This window comes from Myotis myotis, unplaced genomic scaffold (genome assembly GCF_014108235.1).
Source record: "Myotis myotis isolate mMyoMyo1 unplaced genomic scaffold, mMyoMyo1.p scaffold_m19_p_10, whole genome shotgun sequence".
NCBI lineage: Eukaryota > Metazoa > Chordata > Mammalia > Chiroptera > Vespertilionidae > Myotis > Myotis myotis.
This window is the reverse complement of record NW_023416314.1, coordinates 31,905,610-31,914,212: the sequence shown is the minus strand read 5'-3', so window position 1 is coordinate 31,914,212 and position 8,603 is coordinate 31,905,610. Positions and strand designations below refer to the sequence as shown.

The window sequence follows — 8,603 nt, the reverse complement described above, 5'->3', positions numbered from 1 at the left end:
ACTATACATAGAAAACCCCAAAGACTCCATCAAAAAAACTACTAGACTTAATAAATGAATTTGGCAATGCAGCAGGATACAAAATAAACACCCAGAAATCTATGGCCTTTTTATACACCAATAATGAACTCACAGAGAAGTGAAAAAAACAATCCAATTTACCATTGCAGCAAAAAAATTAAGATACCTAGGAATAAACTTAACCAAGGACATAAAAGACCTGTAATCAGAAAACTACAGGACATTGAAAAAAGAGATAGAGGAAGACATAAACAAATGGAAGAACATACCATGTTCATGGATTGGTGGAATCAACATCATTAAAATGTCCATACTACCTAAAGCAATCTACAGATTCAATGCACTCCCCATTAAAATACCAATGGCATATTTCAAAGATCTAGAACAAACTCTCCAAAAATTCATCTGGAATAAAAAAAAAAGACCCCAAATAGCCACAGCTATCCTGAGAAAGAAGTACAAAGTTGGAGGGATCACAATACCAGACATCAAACTATATTACCAAGCCACGGTTCTCAAAAACTGCCTGGTACTGGCACAAGAACAGATGTATAGACGAATGGAACAGAATAGAGGACCCAGAAATTGACCCAAGCCATTATACTCAATTAATATTTGACAAAGGAGGCAAGAGCATACAATGGAGTCAAAACAGCCTCTTTAACAAATGGTTCTGGGAAAATTGGTCAGATACATGCAAAAAAATGAAACTAGACCACCAACTTATACCATACACAAAAACAAACTCAAAATGGCTAAACGACTTGAATGTAAGATGGAAAACCATAAAAATCCTACAAGACTCCATAGGCAGAAAAATTGCAGACACATGTTGTAGAAATATCTTTACAGACACATATCGTAGTGCAAGAGAGACTAAGGAGAAAATAAGCAAATGGGACTACATCAATATAAAATGCTTCTTCACAGCAAAAGAAACTGTCAACAAAACAACAAGAACCTCCACTTCATGGGAGAACATATTTGCCAATGTTATCACTGATAAGGGTTTAATCTCCAACATTTACAGGGAACTCATACAACTCAACAAAAGGAAGATAAACAATCCAATCAAAAAATGGACAAAGGACCTAAATAGACACTTTTTGAAAGAGGGCATTCAGAAAGCCAAGAGACACATGAAAACATGTTCAAAGTCACCAATCATCTGAGACATGCAAATCAAAACAACAATGAGTTATCACTTCACACCTATCAGAATGGCTATCATCAACAAATCAACAAATGACAAGTACTGGAGAGGATGTGGAAAAAAGGGAACCCTCTTTCACTGCTGGTGGGAATGCAGACTGGTGCAGCCACTGTGGATAACAGTATGGAGTTTCCTCAATAATTTAAAAATGGAACTGCCATTTGACCCAGTAATACCACTTCTAGGAATATATTCCAAGAAAACAAAAACACCAATCAGAAAGGATATATGGACCCATATGTTCATAGCAGCACACTTTACCATAGCTAAGATTTGGAAACAGCCTAAATGCCCATCAGCAGATGAGTGGATTAGAAAACTATGGTACATCTACACAATGGAATACTACTCTGCAGTAAAAAAGAAGGAATTCTTACCATTTGCAGCAGCATGGATGGAACTGGAGAGCATTATGCTAAGTGAAATAAGCCAGGCAGTGAAAGAAAAATACCACATGAACTCACTCATTTATGGATAATAAAGAACATTATAACCTGATGAACAAAAAGAGAGAGAGTCATAGAAGCATCGAACAGATTGTCAAAGTACAGCGGGAAGGCTGGGGAGTGTTGGGGGCAGCGGGGGTGGGGGGGTGGGGGGAGGTTAGAGATTAACCTAAGGACTTATATGCATGTATATAAGCATAACAAATGGACACAAGACACTGGTGGGGGGCAGGGGTGAGGGCATGTGCTGGGAGGTAGGGGAGGCCGGGGGAAGGTCAATGGGGGAAAAAAGGAGACAGATGTACTACTATTTGTAATAATTTAAACAATAAAATAAAATTTAAAAAATAAATATATAAATAAATAAAATGCACCAACACTGCATTTCCAGTACTCTATCTTTTCTGTGTATCAGAGGTGTGGAAACTTTTTGCTGCCAAGGGCCATTTGGATATTTATAATATCATATGAGTGCTACATAAAATTATCAACTTTAAAAAGTAGGCTGCTATATTTGGTTGAACATTTCACTAATTCACTCCTACTGCCTTGGCAGGACTAGACCATATGAGTTTGCCGACCTTATATGGCCTGTGGCCCAGAGGTTCCCCACTCTGGTAGATTGACATTTCCATTTGGTATTATTGGCCTTCTCCCTGAGAAAAACTTTAACTCTTCCTATTGTGTGCTTATGCTGGTAACAAATTCTCTTGGCTTTTATTTGTCAAATAAGCCTCTTTTTTCCACTTTCTGTTATTTTTTTAAGGCTATTTCCTCTGGATTAGAGCAAGTTTAGAGTTAAAGCTAGTTTAGTCCTATTCCTGCCACAATCATTCTGGGCTCTCTACTAAAAAACAAGGTATCTCCACTGTGACTAGTTGGACCTCTAATGTGTTTCAGTTCTGTGTGAGCTCTGAGGATTGTCCAGCTTATAACTCCCATTAGTACCTTGCCTCACCTCATAGATAGTACAGTATTCAGCACCCAATTTGAGAATTTCTATGTAGATTTCTGGAGCTCTCTCTCTTTGCCTAGCTTCCTTTTCTCTGGTATTCTTCTCCAAAAATTCTAACCACCTCAACATCCCTGAACGCTGATCTCTCTCTTCATCTTTATGAGGCAGCTCTGCCCATGGCATTCTCCTCTCTGCTCTGCAGTCTAGAAATAGTCTCAACACATTAGGTTGGGAAAATTGTATTATCTCTCTTTGCTGTAAAGTCACAGCCCTGTGCTGGTGATTATTTAATGTCTGACACAGTTCCTTAAACATATTTTGAATGGTTTTATTATTGTTTATTCCAGGAGGACATGTCTGATCCCAGTGACATCATTATAGCTGGATGAATGTCTATTATGTTTCCTTTACAGAAGAATATTTTTCTTTGCCTTCTGTGACCCTATTAAGGGTCATCCAGCCTGCCCTAACTGGTTTGGCTCAGTGGATAGAGCATCGGCCTGCAGACTGAAAGGTCCTGGGTTCAATTCTGGTCAAGGGCATATGCCCGGGTGCGGGCTCGATCCCCAGTAGGGGGCATGCATAAGGCAGCCGATCAGTGATTCTCTCTCATCATTGATGTTTCTATCTCTCTCACCCTCTCCCTTCCTCTTTGAAATCATTAATATATATATATATTGGTACCCTGCAAGTGTAGGTCAGCTCCCCACCCCCACTTGGTACCTGTGTCTGTGCCATATATATATTTTTAAAATAGGTCATTCTCCCTTAGGCCCTGAGCTATGAGATGCAGGCTTCCATGGGTCCTGAGTGTCTCTAGACCCTCATCTCAGGACTGGGGTGAAGTAAGGGAGGTGCCTAAGACACATTTATGGATGCAGCCCTGGCTGGTTTCTCGGTGTTTAAAGCAGCGGTTCTCAACCTGTGGGTCACGACCCCATTGGCAGTAGAACAACCCTTTCACAGGGGTTGCCTAAGACCATCCTGCATATAAGATATTTACATCATGATTGATAACAGTAGCAACATTACAGTTATGAAGTAGCAACGAAAATAATGTTATGGTTGGGTCACAACATGAGGAACTGTATTTGACAGCCACACTGCCTTTCTGGGAGCTGCAATGGAGGAGCCACAGTCAGAACTCTTCGTGGGGCCCCTTCGGAGTCAGGAGACATTGTCGGACTGGCAGAAACTACGTCATGAAAATAATTCTCTGACCCCCGAAATATCCCTGGCAGTGGATGAACTGCTGCTGTCCCCAGACCTTGTAACCTGTCTGGACAAAGGTCCAAATGAAGCCCCCAGTATGCCAGCAACTCCTGCACCAGCAGCTGGAGCAAGCAGAGGATGCCTTAAAAACTCACAGGAGAGATATATATTGAAAGGCAAAGAGAAGAGATCAAACTGCAATTTTCAAATTTTTAAAATCATAATTCTAATAAAAATACAGAGAAATCAGGTGCCATCATTTTAATTAGCTCATAAGTGAGAAAAAGAGCAGATAACAAAATTGGCTCAAAAACAGTAAAAAAAATACAACTCTAAAATAAGACTTCTAAGTTAATTTTCTACAGGTCAATAAAAGCATAATAAAGATATATTTACCTAAGTCAGATTATTTTCAGATAATGTAATAGCATGATATTAAAAAGACATGGAATTTGTTTTTGCCTCATTTCCATGTTTCAGGCACTTTTCTCAAAAAGCCAACAAAGGCTTTTTTGAGGTAATATTGCATCTGATGACTGAAGAGGGAGTAGAAATTGTCGAGTAAGAATGGTAAAGGGAAAGGCAACAAGTGTTCCAGGAATAGGCACAGTGCATAGACCCACTTCACTTCAATCACCAACTGCCAGTGTCAGTCCTTGAGCTTCATCCAATCCTATCTAATAATAGACAAACATGGTAATTAACCATACGTCCGCTACGCTTCCCATTGGCTAATCAGGGTGATATGCAAATTAACTGCCAACCAAAATGGCGACCGGCAGCCAGGCAGCTGAAGCAAACATGAGGCTTGGTTGCCCCGGCGATGGAGGAAGCCAAGGTTCCCCACCTGCCGCGGCCCAGCTCTGAGCTCCGGATGCAACAATGTTGCAATTATAGAAGCTAAACAAACACAGATACCTGCTTTCAGCCAGCTGGCCTCGGAGCTGGAGCTGCAACAAAGTTTCAATTACAGAAGGTAAATAAATCCCAGAATAAAAAATAAAGAAAAAAAAGGAGAGACTGGGAGCTTCAGTTGCAGGCTTGGACTGCCTGAAAATAGCCCTCATCCCCTCATCCAGGCTGGCCAGGCACCCCAGTGGGGACCCCCACCCTGAAGGGAGTGCGGGAAGCCTGAAAACAGCCATCAGTCCCTCATCCAGTCTGATCAGGCACCCCAGTAGAGACCGCCACCCTGAAGGGTGTGCAGGCAGCCTGAAAACAGCCCTCGGCCCCTCATCCAGGTTGGCCAGGCACCCCAGTAGGGACACCCCCCTGAAGGTGGTGTGGGCAGCCTGAAAACAGCCATCAGCCCGTCACCCAGGCTGGCCAGGAACCCCAGTGGGGACCCCCACCCTAAAGGGGGTGCGGGCAGCCTGAAAACAGCCCTCAGCCCTTCACCCAGGCTGGCCAGGCATCCAAGCGGGACCCCCACCCTGATTTGGGACACCATTCAGGGCAAACCAGCCGGCCCCCACCCGTGCACCAGGCCTCTATCTTATATAGTAAAATGGTAATGTGCAAACTGACCCTAACAGCAGAAAGACTGGGAATGTCTGGTCACTATGACACACCAATGCAGGAGTTGCCCTCTGGTGGTCAGTGTACTCTCACATGGGAGGAGCTCTGCTCAGCCACAAGCCAGGATGATGGCTGCCAGTACAGCAGTGGTGGTGGGAGCCTTTCCTGCCTCCTCAGCAGCGCTAAGGATGTCCGACTGCAGCTTAGGTCTGCTCCCCACTGGCAAGTGGGCATCCCCTGAGGGCTGCCAGGCTGCCAGAGGAATGTCTGACTGCCAGCTTAGACCTAATCCGCTGGGGAGCAGGCCTCAGCCAGCAGATGGTCATCCCCCGAGGGTCCCAGACTGTGAGAGGGCAGAGGCCAGGCTGAGGGATCCCCTCCCCGAGTGCACAAATTTTTGTGCACCAGGCCTGTAGTTAAAACTATAATGAGGTATCACCTCACACCTGTCAAATGCCTACTATCAATAAATCAACAAATAACAAATGTAGGCCATGAGGTGAAGAAAAGGGAACCCTAGTGCACTGTTGGTGGGAATGTAGACTGGTACAGCCACTCTGAAAAACAGTATGGAGTTTCCTCAAAAAATTAAAAATGGAACTGCCTTTGGGCCCAATGATTCCACTTCTGAATATATATCCTAAGAATCCCAACACCAATCAGGAAGAATATATGTACCCCTTGTTCATAGTAGCCTTATTTACAGTAGACAAGATCTGGAAACAGCCCAAGTGTTCATCAATAGATGAGTGGATAAAAAAGCTGTGGGACATTTACACAATGGAAAACTACATGGCTATAAAAACGAAGGAACCCTAAAGGTTTGTAACAGCATGGAGGGACCTGGTCATTATTATTCTAAGATCTGAGTGAAATAAGACAGTCAGAGAAAGGTAAGTACCACATGATCTCACTAACATATGGAATCTAATGAACCAAAATAAACGGACAAACAAAATATGACTAGAGGCATGGATACATGTAACAGACTGACTGATCTCAGAGGGGTAAAGATGACAGGGACTGGAAGAGATAACACAAAAATATATACCTATGTATGCATAGCCCATGGACACAGACAATAATGTGCTGAAAGCTAAGGTGGGGCGGTGGCTGGGTGGTGGGGAGCAAAGAGAGGTAAAATAGTTGACATCTGTAATACTATCAACAATTTTAAAAAAAAGAAGACATTGAATCAATAATTAATAGCCTTCCTAAATAAGAACTACCAGTCTCATAAATTGGCTCTGAAGCAGACACAGACCTTCACTATTTTCTATGACCAGCAGCCAGGTGTGCTCATTCAGGTTTATGATGACGAGTGCACCATAAACAAGGATAATAATCTACTTAGCAAGTTTGAACTCATAAACCTATCACCTGTACTCTGATGTTCCTCAGATTGAAGTCACTTTTGATATTGACACCAATGGCACCTTCAAAGTCTTTGCTGGGGATAAAAGCACAGGAAAAGAGAATACGGTTATCATCACTAACCACAAGACCCATCTGAGCAACGAAGACAGAGAACATATGGTCCAAGAAGCTGAGAAGTACAAAGCTAAAGAGGAGAAGCAGTGGGACAAGGCATCTTCCAAAAATTCACTTAAATTGTTGGCAATCAACATAAAAGCAAATGCTGAAGATAAGAAACTTCAAGTTAAGCTCAGTAATGAGGATAAACAGATGATTCTTGACAAATGTAATGAAATCATCAACTGGTTTCATAAGAATCAGACTGCAGAGAAGGAAGAATCTGAACACCAGCAAAAAGAGCTGGAGAAAGTCCGCAGCCCTGTGATTCCCAAGCTGTCCCAGAGCAGGAGGTAAGCCAGGAGGAATGCCTGGGCTTCCCTAGTGATGGAGCTCCTCCATCTGGTGGTTCCTTCTCCTGGACCCATCAATGAAGAGGTGGGTCACGGCAAACTGATCCACCTCTTAGTTTTTGTTCCATACAAAACATTGAAAGACCCAAATTTGCACCAAATTCCATGGAAGTTTTAAGGATGAGCTACCACAGTAAGTAACTGGCAATCTCTATACTTGCATATAGAACATGTGCACAGGGGCAGGAAATAAACTTGCCCTTTCTAGGCACCGCAGTGTAAGGATAAAACACAATGTATTAAATCAAACTGTATTTGAAATTGTCACGAAACACACACACACGATAAAACTCCACCTCATTATAAACCACAAACTTTTACTTCATTCAGATATAGTTTAGTTCTAAGGATATAGGACAAAACTATTGAGGTATGTTTCCCTGAGCCTGAATAGTGTTAATTATGAGAGTGGATACTTGAGGGGACACTTTGTACTGAGAACAGATTACCAAGTGGCAGTGCTGTCTTCATTTTCGTTAATAAATGCACTTTGTAAGTAGTTATGATATGTGAGACCTCCAAAATGAGGGACCCAAGCAAGGACCCATCTTTCCTAGATGCTGTAGGTATTATTATTAAATCCATTTATCAGATGATGAAACTGGGACTTTAGTGTATCAGTCAGCATAAAATATAGGAAATAGAAACATCTCTGGACAGCTCAAGGAGAACGGGATTTAATACACAATTTATTTGTTCAAAAATTGATTGGGAGGTCTAGAACATGGAGATAAAAACATATTTTCTCCATTAACACAGAAAAGGAGAAATTATAAACAGATGAAATTAGGCTTTGTTTGCAGTGAGTAAGTATAGAAATAAAGATTTGATTGCTTCTCTGGGTCAGTGAAAATGAGGCAGCTGAGAAGACTAGCCGTGAGGTATGGGGTTTGAGAAGAAAGAAAACGTATGAAAGTAGTTGTGGAACAATGTTCAAGGAAACTGGTGTGAGTGCCGGTGTTTCAAATCTATTTGCTGATGTTAGTCATTAATTTACAGGTAATCAATCTTCCTAGTTATATGCTCTTTGTTTAAACTTGATGATGTTAACCATTAATTTATAAGCCAAAAATCTTCTTAGTTCTATGCTCTTTATGTTCATGAAATTTACCAAGATACATAACTGGTGATCAGTTTCATACTCTAAAAAAGAGACAGAAAGTCCTTGTAACATTGGTTTGTGAAATGTAGTGCTTTATTCCCCTCTATGCCAAACACACAGTCCCAGTCCAAGTCCAAAGGCCATCAAAGAAAGTACCTCATTTTCACAAAGTCCCTCCCCTTTCAATACCTCTGGACATCCTTCCTCTAACCAAGACCATCTGCAGCTCCCAGCCCTGAGCTCCTGTGAG

General features: G+C 41.9%; 1 pseudogene; it reads left to right on the top strand.

Annotated features, from left to right (window-relative positions):
• The first annotated feature begins 3,758 nt into the window (after positions 1–3,758).
• On the top strand, positions 3,759–7,369 carry LOC118664165 (annotated as a pseudogene).
• The last annotated feature ends 1,234 nt before the right edge of the window (positions 7,370–8,603 follow it).